Genomic DNA, 18,804 nt, shown 5'->3' with positions numbered 1-18,804 from the left:
AACTCTCTAATGAATGACAAAATCTGTAAACTATTCAACTGGAAGAGCCATGTTGAAGACATATATTCCATTGTCTTTCTTCGTAACCTTGTTTTGGTGACATGTACAATATTCATATACCTGGGATATTCCTTTTTTATTATGTCAAGAGCATAATGCTTACTACTCCAAACCACACAAGATTGATTATCTCAGATCCAACTGTTTATCTCAATCCAGAAACTACCCTAACACCCCTAAAGGTGGTAATATTTTAAAACTCTCATAAGAATAAACTAGGATGTCTATTACAGAATATTTTTCTGTACATAGACGGTATGCTCTGGCAGCAACTTACTGCACGGATTCACTTAAATATGCAGCCTTATCATTTCTTCTGTGAGTCACATGATCTGATCGGGTACGATGCAATGAACTGAAGAAGGGTGAGAGAGAATACAAGGCAGGTAAGAGAGGAAAAAGTAATAAAGGAACCAGTGCTGCATACTGTGGCATAATATAATGCCAGCCTCAAGAGATGGAAAATCTCAGCAGTAGATGGGCTATATAGTTAGTAAAGGCAGTCGACCCAGGGTACTTCAGCCAAAACAACAATGTCATTCTACCTGTAAAGCTGAGAGCAAGTGCCACAAAAATTGATGGGGACAGGAATCAAAGATAAAGCCATCATACAAAGGGCATGTCACTTTTGCCTCTCTTATAAAAGAACTGTATAGATCACACGCATCATGTTTTTCACATCATATTTGTAAAGATTTACAGCCTTTGTTCCATTTTCTGGGCTTGCATGTACAAAGCAACATGTGTACAAATGAACCTTTTCAGATGGTCACACTAGGAAACTGGCAAGAGTTTACCTATTTGGGGGATCCTAGAGACCTCCTGAGCAATGCAAGGACTAAATTATCCATTATTCCACATTTACGACTTGATATCAGGTGCCCTAGAATTCAAAGCATGTTTAAGGTGGTCCTGGATATCTTAGAACAAATGAGTCACTCTTATCTGTCCCATTCAACTATCTCGGCACTACCAAGAGTTGTCACGTCACATGGCTGGCAGGACTTTTACAAAGTCAACTGGTTCCTTTGCGGGATGATGAAAGACAAAGAGAACAGTTCAAAGATTCTTTTCTTAGACAATATTCTCTCCCGTGACATACTTGCACATGGTAGGAACTAAATACATACTTCTATTTGACTGTGGAAAGTCATCTTCCTGGAGGAGTTAATGACTTGCCGACTATCAAAATAGTAATTAGAGCATGTTTATGTCCCAAATTTGGTGTTAATCGGTTACTTTGATGTTTACATTTTAAAGCCATATTCTTGTAAAACATCTAGAATGGCTATTTTCAGAATCTGGAATTTAGGGGGTCTAATAATTTTAGCATCCTGAAGTCATTTCAGAAACAGAAGTACAAGATTTAATTTAAATCATTCTAATCACTCAGATGTCTAAGCAGATATGTTGTCTATTTGTCCTGTTATATTTACATATTTTTAGATGGGACTTTGCTGATATAAGGTGGTGATATTAGAAGGAAATTTGCCCAGGGGCCCACTAACTGAAATAAGTATTTCATATCCTGCTTATCTATTTATATTTGTCTAAATAACCCCTCAAAATGATTGTGGGAGCAAAAAACTTTTATTTCACACATAAAATCCACCTCCAGCATGTTCTTCCCCTTTACAGATTGGCCTCTCCATGAACCCAGGGGGCCTGAGCCTGGGTCAGAAGCATGGAGCAGAGACGAACTTTTAGTGGAAGAGGGAGACTACACTTCATTACTGTCCTACTCAGATTTTAATGTGCAAATGAAACACGCAGAGGTTTAAAATGGAGGTTCAGGTTCAGTAGATCTGAGGTGGGGCCTCAGATTCTGCATCTCTAACGAGCTTCCAAGTGACGCTGCTGGTCCATGGCCCAGCATAGAGCAGCTGGGAGCCCACTGTCCTCGGTGAGACCCCCGTCCTGATCTGCCACTACTGGGCTGGGCCACTTGGCACTTTTCTCAGGGCTTCAGTTTCCTCCTCTATAAAACTAGGCAAGAGATAGATAAGCAACAAGGATTTACTATATAACGCAGGGAACAATATTCAGTATCTTATAATAACCTATAATGGAAAGTAATCTGGAAAAAATATGTATGTTTGTAACTGAAAAAAAAAAGAAATCGAGGCTCTTAGCAAATTCAGGAGTCGAAGAGAAGGTGAATGAATACATTTAGGTGAAAGCATTCTGAAAAAAAGTTTAAGGAGCTCCTTGACTAACAGTCTTTAAAATCATTGAAGGACATGAAGATAACCCTTCCCCCGAAACCAACAAACTGGATGCTGTTGATTCTGTCAGATTCCTGTTCCACCAAGCCATTCCCTTCTTGTGTTCTCCACCGAGCTGCTGCTCTAGATGCCTGCCCTTTGACCAGGCTACAGCTGTTAACCCAGCCTTCTACACAAAGTTATTTCTGAGTGGCCCCTGGCCTACACCCTGCAGGGTGGCACAATCCTCTTGAAAACTCTTCTTCCAAAGTTCCAGGTTCCATTAACGTCGTCTCACGACACTAAGTTGTTAAACTGTAGGGAGGAAGAGAGGACAATTTTCCATGTCTGTATAATTCATAATTTGTAGAATTTTCTCTCCTAAAAGGTACCATTGCTACCTGCTGGTCTTACACGACAAAAGTGAGGGCTAGTAAAAATAAACTCCTTAGGTAATATCACAAAAATAATTAAGGGTGGAAACAGGACTGGAAATGATGTGTTTAACTCCCAGTTCAGTCTGATTGCCTCTACTCCACCTTGGATGAAATTTTCCCACACTCTGTTTTATCCCGGAGCTCCTTAAAAGCCACCTACAGCCACTTTTGGTTTTGCGGCAGCAGTTGGTGCTGGTGCCATTGAACCAACACAATGTTGAAAGAGGAGGAAAGAGATAAACACCATGGGAGCAAGGGAGAGGCACTCCTCACGGGTGAAGTAGAAGGGACTGGAGTGAAGAAATGTGTGTCCTTAGTGGCAGGTCACCTCACCTCTGTCCCCTCAGGAAAGACTCAGGAAAGAATAAGTGAAATCCTCAGGCCTACAGGTGTCCTCCAGAGATGCTGTTATCTATTTTAATCCATTTTAAACAATATCTCTTTTAAACAGACAGGCCACCCTATAACCAGAGTAATTGCTTGCTGTGTGATTAAGAACATCTTGGATCCAGGGTCCATGATGGCACACAGCTCTAGGAAGAAACCCGTAAGTGGTACAGCATGCCAAGAGGTAAGATCTGGACCAAGGAGGAGGTATTATTGCACTTGAGAGGAGCCAGCCTGGATACAGACTGAATAGCCATGAAAAAGTGATCAGGGGTACCAAGCAAAGAATGAATTATGGAGCTGTGTGGAGAGAAATGGGCTCAGGGAAGATTTATTACGCTCCATGTTCACTCTGCTAGCATGCTGCAGAGTCTCTGAGGTACAGATTTACTCAGGATGGAAATTTTACATCCAGGGATGCTATCTCAAATAATCTAATTTGGTGAGATGAGAAAATCATATCTCGTAAAACTATCATCCCTTTTCAAAAGCCCACATAAAAGTTTACAGGCTGTTGAGGTCTCTAGCCATGGCAGGAGCTTCTATTATATACGATGTGGAGGCAACGAACTTAAAGATAAAATTATTTTAATAAGAAATGCTACTACTTGGTATGTGCAGTTTGTTTTTTACAGCCTGAACTTCATAAATTTTTATAAGGTGTCTCTTTATTGTCAGGCTCAGGAGCTGCTGTGTCACTGTTGCTCAGTCAAAGCTTTTTCAAATAAAAAAAATCTCAATCTGGATGTGATATTATATATGATATTAAGATAGCTGACCCCATATTTACTTCCAGTGTCTCCTCAGCAACATTCATGTCTTCTATGCAAATGTTAAAATAAATATATTCCCAATCACTGTGAAATGGGTTATTCATTTGCCATTTATACATGTAGGGGGCTTCCCTGGTGGCGCAGTGGTTGAGAGTCCGCCCTCCAATGCAGGGGACGCGAGTTCGTGCCCCGGTCTGGGAAGGTCCCACATGCCGCGGAGCGGCTGGGCCCGTGAGCCATGGCCGCTGAGCCTGCGCGTCCGGAGCCTGTGCTCCGCAATGGGAGAGGCCACAACAGTGAGAGGCCCGTGTACGGCAAAAAAAAAAAAAAAAAAAAAAAAATATACATGTAGGGGCAGGATGCCTCAGCAGGAAGGGACCTTGACTGTCCTCTACTAATTCTAGATGGAAGAGAAATGATGTAGAGGAGCACGAAAAAACCCATGCCAAGACAACTTCTTTAGGACTTGTGTGTGGGTATCTTTCAAGGGTTGGATAGAAGACGAAAGAGAGAGGGGAGACAATTTCCAAATAAGAGCAGTTATCATTTTTCAAGTGCTCATTATGTCTCTGGTACAGGATAAGCACTTGATATCCATTATCTCACTGAGTCCTTGCAATCCTATGAGATGGAGAATAGCATGCCCATTTTATAGGAGATGAATCTTCAGCTTGGAGATGTTTATAGTTTGCCCAAGGCCATACAGCAGGAACTCAGTCTGGATGTGTCAGATGACAAACATGGTTTTATTCCAATGCCACATCTCAAAATTGCTTCTCATCAACATCATTCTGGTTTCTGGGTTATCCAGGAGAATACTGCGTAGAGGAAAAGAACTTCACGAAAACTTGGAAGAGAAAAGAGATTATGAATTACAGTATATCAGACCAGAATGAGCCCCTGAAAATTGCCTGGACAAACTCTTCATTTTACTGAGAAGAAACAGAAAGGTGGTCACAGGACTAGTTCTGGGTCACATAGCTAGTTAACAGCAGAAGCAGGATTTTCTCTTCATCTCACCACTAGTGCTGCTGAAGGCAATACATCTAGTCAAGTTGAAGGAGTTACACAAGAGGTGATTTTTCCCTTCTCTAATTCTTTTTTTCCTGCCTCATTCTCTTTAGTACCTTCTGCCCTTCCCCTGAAATAGAATGAATGGGATAGGTAATTAGGATGTGGTTAGGATAGGAAAGGCAGGGTCAGGAGAAGTAAGAGTATTCTGGTATTTTTCCTTTTAGGTCCTTAACTTGAGGATAACAGTCATCTTAGCTATTTCTTTTGGGAGGGGGATGAAATGAGAGGAGTAATCAAATACTCAGTCAACAAACATTAGAATTTACTATTTCCAGAGACTCAAACATTCATTAACTTGATGAATAAATCTAGTGGCCTGCTCTCAAAGTGCTTACAGCCTAGTGAGAAAAAAATCAATGCAATCAATACAAACCGGTCATTATAATCTAATATTGCAAGCACCATGAGAGAAACACAGAAAAAGTGATACGGGAACATGAAAAGACAATAAAGGAGTTTAGCTCAGGTATGATGGGTACTCAGGGCAGCCTGTGGGAAGTCACTGATGATGACCACAGGGCTTGAGCCTCATGTGAGGGGCAGGAAAACAATTGTAGAATTCTGGCTAAGAAGGGCACACAGGGGTTTGTGCCTTTTGACTCTTAAATGAGATAATGTTCTAGCACATATAGGTTCTCAATAAATGTAATGTGCTTAAAAAGTCTGGGGGAAAAAGATGAAGTAACTATTCTTTCACATTTTAAGAAGTCTAGAAACATCTCTTCTCCTACCTTTTTTTCTTGTATGTTCTCCTCCTTTGCCTATAGTCAAATTATTTTATCAACAGTGTGAAGAAGGGCACTGACTGTAGTGATCAACCCATTCAAGCTTCCACGCAGTGCCAGAATTCCTTCTATGTTGTTCCTGGTGACTGGTCCTCTCATCCATTACATACTGTCACCTGGAGCGAGCATGAAACTTCAAGGCCATCGCTGGACAGTTTGAATCATTAGAAAGTTCTTTCCCATATTGAGTTGAAATCTGCCTCCCTACAATCCTGCCCACTGAGTCTGGTCGTCCCTGCTGGAACTTCAGAAAAATGAATCTACTTTGTCCACATCTCATCCCTTCAAGTGTTTGCAGGCAGCTGCCACGTCTGTTCAAAGCCATCTAATCTGGCACCAGCTGGTGAGGCATGTGCCTTGTCCTGTTGCTAAAGGAGGTTAAGAAACAGCAGCCATGGGGGTGGGGAGACTCACAGAGATTCTGCTCTGTGCCTTTCTTCATGCTGGGCTGCTTACAGTGGCTTCAACCAGTGCTGATATCATGCTCTTAGTATCATAATAAGGCTTGACAAAAACAAAGAAGTGGGGTAGTCTGAGAGGCCTCAGGAGTGGTACCACCTTCCCAACTAAGCACAGGCCCTAGAGACTATTAAGAATCCATCCTGTGGAGGAACTCTCCAACAACCACCATTATTAGCCCGATGGAACAGTTCAGATGTTGCCTTTTAATTTTTTTCCCCCTAATGTTAGAAAATAACTGCCATGGGACCAGTAATTACTTCTGGAGGAGATCCATAAGGTCTGACGTTGCTATCTCCTATATGCATAATTCCCTTTCCCATCTAATTTGATTGGTGATATCATTTTCCAGGCAGGTATACCTTTCTGCCAATCACTCACCTTCAGAAACCCTTGCTCCCTTCAGCTATCAGTGAGCCTTCCTTATCGTTGAGGAAAGAAGTTGACATCTAAGAGGGCTGAGTCAGGCTGGACGTAGGGTTCCATCGTGACCTGACCTTGCAATGAGGGGATGTTAAACTATTGACTCTTATGCCACCTTACCCTCAATCACTCTCTGAGGTTTTACAGATTAAAGATGGGTTATTCTGTCACAGCTTACCCTTCCCCCTCCCCATATCCTCAAGTCCATTCTGTAGTAGGTCTGTGTCTTTATTCCTGTCTTACCCCTAGGTTCTTCATGACCTTTTTTTTTTTATAGATTCCATATATATGTGTTAGCATATGGTATTTGTTTTTCTCTTTCTGACTTACTTCACTCTGTATGACAGACTCTAGGTGGTTTGTGACCACCTAGAGCGGTGGGAGGGAGGGAGACGCAAGAGGGAAGAGATATGGGAACATATGTATATATATAACTGATTTATTTTGTTATAAAGCAGAAACTAACACACCATTGTAAAGCAATTATACTCCAATAAAGATGTTAAAAAAATGGGTTATTTAACAAGAGAACACTATTGCTGGCTTTTAAAATAATCAATGATAGAGTTGCTCATAATATTATACCTAATCATTTTTAATGCCACTTTTGTTCGTTATTTTATATAGCAACACTAAAACATCCTATAATTTGCATTTTTAAATGGGTCTATTGAAGTCACACCCTGAAGACTCAAAACTGTTACCCATACACAATAAACAATTTTTCTTGCTATAATTCTTGATAACTCAGAAACATGATCTCAAGGAATCAAATAATTCTGAAGACCAGGTTGCCTTTTCCCCATGCCAGCCAAGAGTACATAATACTGCTTCTTTTCCAATGCAATATAAGAGGAAGACAATAGATCTGAGAACCTGTGAAATTCTCGACAAATTTAAACCTTGCTTATGTAAGCTATATACAGGGAGGCAAGAAAGACTTCAAGGATTTGAAAGGGCTTACAGGGGTCCCTCCGCCAGGACAGCAGCAGTTTGAACGCGTGCCACCACATCTGCACATTTCGCATAGTCATTTGGGCCTCTACTTGGCAGCTGTGGAAACGGGAAGACAAGAAGAGACCAGAGAGCAAGGAGCCTGTGTTTCCCACCAGAAAACCACAGGACAGGAGAAGTGGCTGTTCCCTGGAGGTAGAAAGGGAGAGGCCTGGAGATGTGGGAGGGGAGAGACACTGCTGATATTCAGTAGTCATGGTGGTCTCTGTACCAGCCATATGACCACTGCAGTCGAGGTGGCTACCAGAACTACTGGGGTTGTCTGAAGCTCCATAGATCAGTGGCTAGAGAACTCCATCAAGGCATAATCATCATCTGAGGAAACAGGGGGAAATTCTGGCTCTAAGACCTTACCTCCCACAATTTCCTTTTAGATTTTGTAGGGTAAGATTTGGGCCCTGGAAATTGAATATTACAAGTGAGCTCACAGGGATACTGAGGCAGGTGACCAGTGGTCCACGTTATCATGGAGAATCACAGTGGATGAAAACCTGTGAGTAAAGGCCAGTGGGTAGCCAGTGAGAGAACACAGTCTGGTTCTCTAGAATTCACACATGACAGACTCCACGTGGGTGGCTCAGAGCAGTGGTTAATGCAGCATGGAGGGACAGAGCTGTGCATATTTCACTGGACTTTACCCAGAACCACAGTAATTCTGATATGCAACCCAGGTTGAAACGAGTGCTACTCTACAAAACTAGTACTATTTCCAAGTGTGGTCTGTGAATCAACTGTGATTCTTAGAAAATCTTTAGGTAAAAGATTTAGATTCCTGGAGTTTGGGATTAACATATATACACTACTATATATTGTAAAAAATAGGTAAACAACCAGGATCAACTGTATAACACAGGGAATAATATTCAATATCTTGTAAAAGAATCTGAAAAAGAATATATATATACAAGTGTATATATATACACACACATATATATATAACTGAATCACTTTGCTGTACACTTGAAACTAATACAACATTGTAAACCAACTATACTTCAATTAAAAAAATTTGGATTCCTGGATCCTACCTCAGACTGCTGAGTCAGAAACTTCAAGGATGAATTCCAGGAATCTGCATTTTTTGCAAGCTCTCCAGGGATTCTTTCACAACTACAGAATCACTGTATGAGAGAGGTCTTAGGACCAGCCTGGTGGCCACATGTAGGGGACACAAGGAGAAGGCTATGCAAAAGAGGAACAAGACTAAGATTTTACCTTCTATACTGAGTTTTGACACTTACATCACTGTGCAAGTGAGACTGACCACTAAGAACCATACATGTAGTAATTAGGTATATATGGACTTAAACTCTTTCATAATCCTATATGTAGTTCACCAATTAGGTCTTTTTCTTGCTAATTATTTTGTTGTCTCAATTTCAACACAGAGAATCCAATTCAGGTGTTAAAATAAATGCCTGCGAACCCAGGAGGATCCAGGTGACTATTCAACTATGACTCAGGTGCCTGAGAAGAGACTGTCCTTGAATGAGTCCGCCCTGGTTACACAGACCCTGGTTAAATAAGCTGGCTCCTATACCTGGATCGCACTCTGATTTGGGTCACTTCCAAACATTCCAGGTTTACACATGCGTTCAGAGTTCACAAAGCACATTTATGCAGAAGCTACACTTTGAACCACTTGGTCTTTCCAACAATTCAAAGCCCAGGTTATATATTTTGCTGTTAAAAATTTGCCTGCGCTTCATGTGGTTACACGTTTTCAAGGGTTTTTATAGTGCTTACAATTCCACCTCTATTCTCCCTTCCATTTCATTGTTCTCCTAAAGTTAACAAGGAAAGGTAAACAAGTAAACAAAGATATATATTGTTTAAAAATAAGAAGAAAGTTTCAAACAGAAGACTCAAAAACTCTCTTGGCAAAGAAATCAGTGTATCTATGAGGTATTTGATATTAATTATTATTTGATATTAATTATAATAATGGCTACCTTTATGAGCACTGTAGGACTTTATGTAGTTTTGTAGCCAAGAACTTTGCTAAGTATGTTATGTGTATTATCTCATTTAACCTGACAACAATCCCATTAAAGTTTCTCTCACTGTCTCTTAGACTTGGGAAACTAAGGCACAGAGAGGTTGATTAACTTGGTCAAAGTCACACAGCAAATGCATGGAGGAGCTGGAATTTGCATCCACAAAGACACCAGAGCCTGAACACAACCACTAGGCTATACAATTTCCCATCTTCAATAGTGCAACACATGCAGGAAACGAGATGCATTTAATCATTAGCATCTCCAGATATTATTTAAGACCATGTACAATGACCAACTGATTGAAGTAAAAATATTTCATATATATAAAATCAAAATGCCTGTGCTTATATACAGGTATATTTGTACACAAACAATAGCATTTTATGCTATTCTTATTCTCAGCATCATAATTTTCATGACATATAAGGTAATACCTCGCCCCAAGTCTGTGAGGGAAAGTTTTCCCACCTCTAAATTATCAAATCGAAGGACATCACAGAGTCCACCCAATTTCTATGTGAAGTTTAAATTCTAGTGTTAATATCAGAAGTTTTCTACCCTTATTTTTAATGTTTAACTTTCCTAGTCTCAGATTTTAAATATCCTAGATTCTATGGGTCTCACTTTTCTAATTTATCTAAGAGGATATTGCACAAAAATCCCTTTGAACCCTAAAGACACAATGACTTACTTTGACTGAACAGTAGTCATTTCCATATCCCTAACTAATATTTCACAGAAATAGCAATCTATTAAGCCTGAGATGAATTAAAATCTGAACTCTGATTCATGAACAGTATAAGCTGACCAAGAGTCCAGGCCTCTAGACTCTGAATATCATACATAATAGGCTAACCATCAGACCAACCACTTTAACTAATACATATCAAAAAATCACAGCTCTCTATAGATTTTTACACAATTTTAACATGAGTATATTAGAGCAAAGATTTTAAAGAATTAGCTAATCATCTCTCACCACGGGCCTTTCCTTAGTGTAGCTCAAAAGTTCTTTTTACAATTTCATAGGATCTTAATTGTGTTATTTTTAAAACTACAATAACAATATGGAAAATAAACATTAGTGAAGACTTAACTGAAAAATACTCTTCCCGATCAAAAAGTAAATAATGCAGAAATAAAACATTTTATTCCAAGCGAAAAAGATGAGAAATAGTACCCATCCACAGCTCCTTCCGTCGCAAAGTCCATCAGCGTAACAACCCTGATATTCACGATCGGTTCCCTATGCCAGGACCACTGGAATTACTGAACACCTCTTTTATTTATTATCAGTTGTGTCCAGAAAAAGGGGAGATGTGGGTTCTCAGTTAATATTGGTTATGTTCATTTATCCAATCTATGATTTGCTGACAGCACAACAGCATAATAGCTATTCCAGAATCTCAGTCAAAAGGAGAAGAAAAAGTTGACTAGCTTTAGCCTGCACAGGAAAGGATCTCTCTGTGTATGCTTTTTTTATTTTAAATTCATTTCCCATTATAAACTGAGAAATGTAAATGCTTAGCACATTCATATTTATTTCCAAAATAAAATGCTCCCTTAGACTCATGAATTTCAATCCTTTCTACTTGTTGATGACAGAACTGTCTTTATGAAAGAGCTAAGTCATTTTTCATGAAGTAGGTATAAAAGCCTGGTCATCTTTTTGTAACAGTTTATATGTATTTTAATTCATCTCTGGTATTTATGAGATCATAGAGTTGATGTGGCACCAGATGGATCAAAACTAAGAGAGTGATTGGCTTTTATTAATATATATGCCTTCTGTATTTTTCCCACTGACTTCTGAAAAATATGTTCATAAATTTCCTTTCTAAGTGATTATACTGTGCTGAAAATCTTAAAGGTGAACAGGGGGTAAGAGTGTTAACTGCCAAGGCAAGATGACCCTTTAGTAATTCAACGGATATAAAATGTAATAGAATAACTGTCATGATAAATGACCACAAGGCACACAGTACTACACCTCTGGCTGTCACATATTCCTCATAACAACCAAGTCAACCCACTTTACAGATAAAGCAATCAAGGCCCTAAGACGTTAAGTAATATCCTCAGCTCTCAAAGCTGGTGAGGAACGAAGCCAGGGTTTGACTCAGCACAATGTTATGTTCTGGAGCACCACTCCACGCTGCCTTCACAGATCAGATCCTGTAGTTCTCCACCCAGGCTGCGGACTGGAATCACTTGGGGAGATTTAAAAAAATACTGATAAAGTAAATCATTCCCATGAGATGGGCTAGGAATGTCACTATTTTTTTTCAAAGACTCCTGACATGATTGTAGTGTGAATCCATGGTTGAAAACAACTGGATTAGCGAATGCCAAGGAATAGTTATTTTCTTAAGAAATATGAGTCTCTCTGAGTAGGGAGAGAACAACCCAAGTTCAAATTGTTTATTTGGAACAGAAACACTAGATGGGAGTACGTACCGACACCAGCATCATCAGAGCATCCTGGTTTCCTCCCCCAACCTGCTCATTCTGCCCCATGTGAGGATCCCACATGGCATCTGGTGCTGAAGCAGACCCAGGAAGCTGTGTAACCCACAACTTCCGTCCACGAGGGAGGAGTCCAGAAAATAAACAGCTTTGCCCAACGTCTCATACGAGCAGTAAAGGCAGAATGAGAGCTGGAGTCTCCCGCACCCTGTTTCAGCGCTCCTTTCACAGAAAAAAATTTGGAAGCGGTAGGAAAACAGTTGGGGCAGGGAGTCAGCCAAGGCATCCAAAGAGAATTTCAAGAACCAGAGAGAGCAAGGGAGAGAAAAAAATTGTAGCAGACTGAGAAAGGAGAACAGGCACAATCTGAAAATAACGGGAAAATGAGAGGAAACATAATAAAGCAAAAGAACTGGCCAGGAAAAAATAAAATGGGGCGAACTGGCCATCATAATACTTTATCAACAAAATAAAAGGAAAATACAAGGGAATAATGGCACCTTCCACTCAGCTTTGGGAAGCACGGTGAGGCCTAAAGTACTTTCAAAATAATGTAATATAGAAGCAAACACTAACTGTAGGAGAATCACCTGGCAGAGAGGCAGGGTTGCCAGAAACTCCCAAACCTGGGAAGCATCACCTACTACCTTGCTACTCAAAGTAGTTCGAGGATCAGCTCTGACAACATCACCTGGGAGCATGTTAGAAATGCAGTCTCTCTGGCCTGTGCCAGACCTGCCCAACCAGAATCCGCATTTTCATTAGATCCTCGCATGATTCAGATGCATATTCAAGTGTGCCAAGCACTGGCTCTACTATAAGAACCAAAGTGAGGGGTAAAAAACCAAACAACTATCACAGGCAGAAGGTGGGACTAAAGAACTAAGTAGACGTCAATCTGCCTAATTAAATCGTTTGTGGCGGCCCTCTGAGAAGCCAGGCCCTGAGCTGGGTTTTTCAGGAAATGAAGGCCTGAGGCTAGGCATGGTTGGCCCAAAAGCACATATACATGAGGAAGACCATGACTTGTGCTCTAAGGGGAGGTCAAGCAAAATGCAACCGGGTTTGGAAGAGTAGAAGCTGAAGTTTAGAGGGAGATCAGGAAGGATGCAGCAATTTCACTGACTCTCTGACAGGTGGAAACAGTCATGGGGAAGCAGCAGGGTCTGTTCCAGGCAGAGAAACAACACAAGCAAAGATGCAGAACTCAGAAGACTGCTTTGTATTGAGGGAGCACTGCCTTCACCCTAGAGCAGTGGTTCTCAAATTACTTCAAGTAGACTCATGACTCTGTGTGATGATGCCTTAGAGACTAAGGGTAGGAAAGGGAGGCGAATGGGATTACCGGGGCCCCATTTCAACCACATAAGATTATATTTTAACAGTGGATTCCACCACTGAAAAATAAAATTTGAAGCATATCACTGAGCCAATACACAAGGTGCTTCCAAAATTATTTCCTAAAGCTGTGCTTGGCATGTGGTAGGTACTCCAATATCTATTGAATAAATTAATAAATCAATGAATGAATAATGAATGAATGAACCTATGAGATCAAAGTAAAGAATGTAGAGCTACTTTGGGGCTGGACTGCAAAGGGTCTGAAATGTCAGAGGAGAGGTTTATATGTCATTAGGTAGGGCGCTGGTAAAAAGTTTATTAGCCAGTGACTGAGCTTGGCTCTGCATTAAGGAGCTTATTCTGCACACCAAGTGTAAGACAGATTAAAATGAGAGAGGCTGGAGGTGGTAAACTAGTCAGGAAGACATCATGGTAGTCTCTAGAAAGAGATAAGGAGAGTCTGAACAAAGACAGTCACCGTGGCAATAAAAAGGTAGAGAAGCCAGCATGGTGAGGCACTGTGCAGAAGGAGTCCATAGGATTTGTCTGTGAATTATGTGTGGGAAGCAAATATATTGGAAAGATTCTGGGTGACTGTGTGAAACACAGAAATTGACAGAGAATCACCTTTGTTCATGCAAGGAGAAAGACGTTGATTAGAGTTTAGACCTGTTAGATTTGAAGCACCTGAGAGTACTATAAAGCCATCTCCTAGGTGGTTCAAATGTCAATATGAAATTTAGGAAAGTGGAAATAATCTAGCACTAATAAGAGGACACCACTGAATAAAAAGTCACATGCAAAAGAGCAAAAAGGAGGTCATCTATACAGCCACGAAGATCAAGAAAAATCTGCAGAATAAAAAAAGAAGAAAAAAGAAAAGGGAGGATACAAAGACCATATTGAGACACAGGGAGAACAGAGACAGGAGTCAGGGAGGTGGTAAAATACAGTGAAACGGTGGGGTAGGAGCGGAGGGGTCACAGCAAAGACCCAGAAGCAAATAAAAGGCAGTGGGAAACTGGGACAAACGCTCGTTGTCCTTTAGATCTTCGAAGACACAGGATTTTATAGGCACAGCAGAAAGCCAATTTTGCTCTTTATTTCCGTGAACAAAGATTTTTGCAAATAAAGCAGTTGCTCCTGTGAGAAGTAAACTCATGGCTCGGAATTTTTTTTAATATAAATTGTTCCTGTTAAAAATTAAGCAATGATATCTTCAAACTCAGCTGGAAGGAAAAAATCTAAAGCGGGGGAGGCAGTCCAAGAATTTAAGATTCTTGTCTCTTCCATGGTGGGAGCTCCACACAGCATTATCTATGTAGATATTTCACCTTTTGGAATTGTGACCATTTTGCAGGACTTCTTGGTTTTCTTTTCTGTGAGCCAGGTCACCAGCCTGATAAAAAGAATGCTGAGAACACCTGATATACTTTGATAGATCCTCACACAATAGTTGCACTTTATAAAGTTACACTCCAACTGCTGACGGGTCTCACTAATTGGCCATGTTTGGGTGACAAGTACTAATGACAGTTCCTTCTCTGGTTTGACTGTAAAGGAGACACCTACCTTTGTTTCCTTTCTGCCTCAGTTCAAGGATACATTGAGTTCACTATTCTCTCTCTTTTTTTTTTTGCTATGTGATTCTGTATATTGGTAAAATGCTATAAAATATCAACATTATTTTCTTTAATGTAGATGTTATTTACTGGTTATTAAATTTATTTAAAGAGATCATTACTTACGTAATGTAAAATAGTACAATGCAAATGAAGTACATAAGGAATTGTACTGCAAAACATTTATATCACTAGGATGATTCCAGAGAGGACAGTAATTTCTCCTTTGTTAGGAGAATTCACCTTCTCAAAAGTATTTTACTACACATGCATACAAGAGAGGTCAAGGAGATCTACGAGAATAGCTATTTGATTTGTGGTTTTCATTCCAAGCTTCCTCCAATCACTTTTGGAAATGAGTAGGAGTGTAAATTATAAATCTACAAATTCTTGATTTATGGGAATATAAAATTCGAACTACAACCAACACTTTGCCCAAATAAACATTTGTTCCACCTTAAAAACCTCTCATAACAACAGAACTTGCAATGCGTATTTGCATTCTAAGGGTGTTTATCTATTACAGGCAAGGGGTGGCACATATACTCATTGCACATATGGCATCAAAATAAGATGAAAGGGCTCTGGAAACCCGAGAAATGGGGCCCTGAAATATTTAAGGGCGCTCTTTCCAGCCACAACCTTTAACTTTATCTAAGACATAGCTTACTGACTTTGTGAAAAGCCTTCTTTTTAATTTGACAAATCATTTTTTTACAGCTTCATGCACTGCTCTGAAGCTGCCAGTTTCTAAGCTTTAGGCTGGGCCCTGTAACACAAATGTTTTATTTCTTCTGTTTGAGCATCTTTTACTACATCTTAACAAAGTTTGCATTCACCTTGGTGTGATGCTCTTGAGCAAAGCAAAACCAAAGGGAACTGCAAACCACATCTCTGCATGAAAATGAAGAAAATGAAGATGGGTTTCCCTACTGCAAGAACTTTTAAGAGCATTCCAAAACTGTGTTTATTTTGTACTGGGGGTGGGAGGTAGGGGGCTTGAAGGCGATTTATTTTCCTTAAAGGACCACAGCATTCCCACCCCCCACCTCCCCCAACGGTCACCATAAAAACTGTATGTCCTTTAGAGGCTGTGAAAGCATTCGGGGAAACATCGTCCTGCCAGCGCTCCCTTCTCCCCAAGGGCCCCCGCAAATAACAGTGGCGAAGCAGATGGTCCTCCCCTCCCTTTCTTCTCCCTTCCGCAGTCCCACAGTGTCCTCCCATCCCGCGATGACACCTTCACCCAGCGCTTAGTAACCGAGCCTCCCACCCAACCCCCAGAGCTCCCAGCAAGTGCAAACTTTGGGGACCTTCTCTCTGTCTCACCGCCCCCATTTCACCTTCATTCAGCTGTAGAACTCTCTCGGGATCCCAAGCTTCGATTGCTATCTTCCTCCCACTCCTCTGCCCCCAAACTACCCACTTCCCTGTATTGAAGGGAGAGACATCCAGCCCCAAACGTCCCAGCCCAGGTGGCGGAGGCACTGCGGCTAACCACAGACGGGTGCTGTCCTCGTCCTCTGCCCTTCTCCATCCTCTCCTCCGTCTGGGAGAATCGGAGCCCGGGAGCCCACACTGGGGACGCCTCCACTTCTCTGGCTTCCACGACCTAGTCCTAACTCCAGCGGCTCAAGGGAGCCTCAGCCCACAGGCCGGGCAAGCGGCGGCCGGGAGTCCTCCTCTACAAGTGGGACCGCGGGACAAAGTGCAAACTCTATCGGGAGGGGGGCTCCCGGCGGCCCTTCCCTCGGGCAGCGCGCCCAGGTGCGGCTCGCCCCGTGGAGGCGGACGGGGGCCCGCGGGAAGGAGGCGCCCGTTCCAGGGGCGCCGGGCCGGGCCGGGCTGGGCTGGGCGCCTGGAGCTTACCTCGGCTCGCGGGCCGCCGGCGCGTGGGGCAGTGGCTCCTCCAGCCGGGAAGCTGTTGCTCGCGTTCGCGCGGCGGCGGCGGTCCCGCCGGGGCTGCGCTGGGGCTTCGCGCAGACGCTCTCCCGCGGTCTGCGGCAGCCCGGGCGGTGGCGGCGCCAGCGGCGGCTGCGGCGCCGGCGACAGCTCGGCGCGGCCCCGGAACTGTCCAACTCCGGCGGGCGCGGGGCTGAGGCTCCCGCCGCGACCCGGGCACTGAGCGCCTGCGCGCCCTGCCTCGTCCAGGTGAGGGGCGTGTGCCCGGAGCCCGCGGGGCGCTCCCGGCCCGGGCTGCGCTCGGGCCTGGCCCGGCAGCCTCCCGGCGTCCGGCCTGGCCGCGGACCCCCGGGGTCGGACCCGTCAACGCCTCTCCCGTGCGCCGAAGCTGGCGACGGTTCACCAGGCAGGGACTTGCGAGGCACACACACTGGGGCAAATGAGGCGGGACCGTTTGGGGGCTCGTTGACACTGCGGAGTCTCCCACAGCATCGCCGCCTTTAAATCCCGCCTTTCCAGGCGTGCGCGCACCGCGAGGGAGAGGAGACTCCGTCCGGACCAGGGGGTCCTCGCAGTCCTCGGCCTCGGGGCCCCGGTCCCTGAGAAAATTCTTGGCAACCGCAGAGGTCCCAAAGCCGGGATGCTCAGCGGCGCGGCAGGGCGGATCTTTCAAATATTAGTCAAGCCAGAGTGAAACTCTTTTCTTGGAGATGGTCAGAACAACTATTTGTTTTTCTTCTTTGACCTGCCCTCGGCTCCAAGACCACACCAAGCAGCCTCGGCGTTTTTGGCGGAGCCGGGACGGCCCGCAGCGCTGAAGGCATCGCAGCCTCGCCGCGGATCTAAAGGGCTCTTGGATGGGGGTGGGGGGGGGCTTCTGCTCCTCTGGATTTCTCTTCCGTGCTTATTTAAGTTTTCAAAACTAAAACATGTCATCGGTTCCCCTGATGTAGGGCATCTTGCGAAAATAATGCAAACATAGCCAAAGTGCTGGGTTCTGAAAGGGAGAGCGCTTGGAAAGAAAACATTTAAGGGGATAGGAAAAATAATTTTAGAAAGAGCAATTTTCTGAGATTATTTGGCTGGATAAGTTCAAGAGTAATAAATGACAAGAGAGCTGTGTTTTACAACAGAGATTTTTTTCTTTTTTTTTTGACCAGATGATTTTAAAATATTATTCTTTGGTTCTCTTCTTGGATGATTGACACTAACTCCATCAATAATTAAACCAGCAGCTGTTCATGTCTTGGCATAATAGTCCAGAGTAAATATCTTAACGTCCAGCCAAAGCCAGTGCTCTTCTCCAGGGTGGTTTGAGATTTGACAAACACACATGCACATCATCCTAGAGCTTTCTAAAGGAGCAGGTTGTGTTTATTACCCACCTTGGAATTTAGGGTTATTGCAGGCACCAGCACACCTGTGATACCAGTGTGAGAAGGAGTATAATCTGACAGATAGTTTTTATATTTTTAGAATTCTAAATATCTTCACATCCAGGTACGCAGTCTTACTTACTCATTACTAAGAGCAGGCACTCATTTGGTATGTTTATTCTGAAAACTGTACCCTATTTGAAATTGTAACAGGAAGCCAGCACCACCATTAAACCATTATAAGCCAGAAGACCGTGAGCTATGATAACTGCTTAAGTTATCTCACAAAATCATGCTCTTAAGGTCTCTCTGCCCATCAGTGAAGGTTATATTGAAAACAAGTCATGAATTTCATGAGTCCCTGAAGGTCAGTAAGGTGGGGTTCTGGCAGACTGGGACTGGCAGGAAATTCCAGAGGCAAAAGCCTTCCATGAGAAAAACACCCAGCTTCCAGTGGCCTGCACATCACAGTTGGGAACAG

At 42.7% G+C, this 18,804-nt stretch overlaps 1 protein-coding gene across 1 annotated transcript in view; it reads right to left on the bottom strand.

Moving 5' to 3' along the window:
- The window catches only part of ZNF385B (zinc finger protein 385B), a 414,552-nt gene extending 397,501 nt beyond the window's left edge, over positions 1-17,051 (bottom strand). The window contains exon 1 of the mRNA XM_060151403.1: positions 16,915-17,051. The gene's annotated coding sequence lies outside the window, so the exon portion shown is untranslated. The remainder of the gene's footprint in view (positions 1-16,914) is intronic.
- Positions 17,052-18,804: the final 1,753 nt, after the last annotated feature.

This window comes from Lagenorhynchus albirostris, chromosome 6 (genome assembly GCF_949774975.1).
Source record: "Lagenorhynchus albirostris chromosome 6, mLagAlb1.1, whole genome shotgun sequence".
Taxonomy (NCBI): Eukaryota; Metazoa; Chordata; class Mammalia; order Artiodactyla; family Delphinidae; genus Lagenorhynchus; species Lagenorhynchus albirostris.
This window is presented reverse-complemented; position numbering and strand designations above follow the sequence as displayed.